This window comes from Tupaia chinensis, unplaced genomic scaffold, assembly GCF_000334495.1.
Source record: "Tupaia chinensis unplaced genomic scaffold, TupChi_1.0 Scaffold150006_1, whole genome shotgun sequence".
Classification (NCBI taxonomy): Eukaryota; Metazoa; Chordata; class Mammalia; order Scandentia; family Tupaiidae; genus Tupaia; species Tupaia belangeri.
Genome location: NW_006209847.1, coordinates 4,671,733 through 4,673,673, shown reverse-complemented (window position 1 = coordinate 4,673,673; position 1,941 = coordinate 4,671,733). Strand labels below are relative to the sequence as shown.

At 39.2% G+C, this 1,941-nt stretch overlaps 1 protein-coding gene across 4 annotated transcripts in view; it reads right to left on the bottom strand.

The window, feature by feature from the left end:
- Positions 1 to 1,941, bottom strand: part of LOC102473037 (retinol dehydrogenase 16) — an 11,971-nt gene that overhangs the window by 3,007 nt on the left and 7,023 nt on the right. The window lies entirely within an intron of this gene.

Here is a 1,941-nt window from a genome sequence, read left to right as displayed (position 1 = left end):
GTGCATGCCCAAGATCCTGAGAGGAGACTGAAGGAGAAGGGATTGTGGTGTGACCATCCTCCCTGGGGGGTGATTTCTCACTTTCTGTCGCTCTGTCTCTCTCTGTCTTTCTGGGGAGTGCACACGCCCTACAGCAAAAATCTCTAAAAAAAAAATAAAAAGGATGATAATGGCATTTCCTCAGTATAATGTTTGAATTGTGACCAAAATATTTGACATACATGAGCTGACTAGCTCTTAATTCTCCCTATTTTTAAAATTGTATATGTTCTTTCCATAGGGTACATAGCATGTTCGACAGAGACAGAGACTGGAAAAGAGGGAAATCAACCCAGAAGGAATGGCCATGTCACAATCTCTTCTTCTCTATTCTCTTCTCAAGATTTTGCATGCATTCACATGCTATTTGAGTGATATTCAAGACACTGAGTCCAGATAGCAGTCTGTGTTCAGCCCTGTAGAACTCCAGTGCCTTAACTACTCTTCACCTACATTTTACATTTCCCCTTACATTTTCCCTATTCTTCAAGGAACCTAGAAGGTGCCACCTACTCTTATGGTCCTCATATCCACTCGATCACCAAGACCTGAGCATTTATTTTATTTTATTTTTTATTTTTAAGGAGTGTTATAAACTTTATTTCTAGCCCTTTTGCCTCCATTTGACCTAAGACGACACAACTATGAAATACAGAAAATACAGACATCACCACAGTCAAGTTAATGTGCTCACATGTACATAAACTGACCATTATCTAATGACACTTGGGTCTTTGAAAGTGGCTATTTCAACACTAAAATTTCTGTAAAATGTTTTCATGAACATGTGTAAATACATTGTCTTTCAAAGGTGAATAGTATCTCTACCATATTCCAAGACAAGAATGCCCTCAAATATATGAAATAAACCCAATTTATATAGCCTTATGTACTTTCAAGGTACTTAATTTTTTTTCCATCTAGAGTACACTGTTTATTGTCTCAATCAAGCACATCAACAAACATGTTATTGTCAGCAAATAATCTTCCATTTCTTGCTTTCTGTATGTTTTGCTTTTTATTCCCGCATCCTTGATTTCCTATCTCTTACCCTCTGCCATCTCCCACTCTCCTCCCACACTGTCTCCGGTATCTATGTTTGCTTTCTATACTGTTTTCCCCCCACATTTTATTGAATCACCAAAGACCCTAATCAATCCAAATACCCTCCTAGCAAACACAGGAGACACACACATTTCCATGAGCACAAGTCTAGCTTCCTCCCCTCCTTTTTGAAAAGCAGAGTCTCGCTGTGATTCTTTTACCTCAGTTTCCTGAGTAATTGGGTCCACTGACACACACCACCTCACCTGGCTCCTTCAGACAGGGTCTCGCCACGGTGCCCAGGCCAGTCTCAAACTCATTATTCTCTTGCCTCAGTCTCCCAAGTCTCTGGGATTACAGGTGCATGCCACTGTATCCGGCCTTTAGGTTAAAACGGGAATCGAACTTGAGCCTTCCATGTAGTCTTAGCCTTTGGAATGCAGTGTCTTAGCAGCCCACACCAACACAGCCAAGCCTGAACATCACTCTCCACAATGTAGGTGTTTAACAGTGACCAAACCTATGAGATCAGGAATAGAATTTCCACTTTGGGTGTCATATTAATGCTTAAAAAGTTTTGACTTTTGGCGCATTTTAGATTTCAAATTTTCAGATTAAGGATATTAAACATGTACCCTCTTTCTAGCTCACTAGAACTACATTAGGTGTCTGTTTCTCACTAAACACCTATACAGTTCAGCAAGGCACAACGTCTCCCTGTTGAGTAAATGTATTAGTTGGAAAAGATTAAATTAAAATGTATAGAAGGTATTTCATAATATGCTTGACACACTGTACACGTTTAGCGATAATTAAATTATACTCCGTTAAGAATGTTGCTGCCTTTTTTTTTTTTTT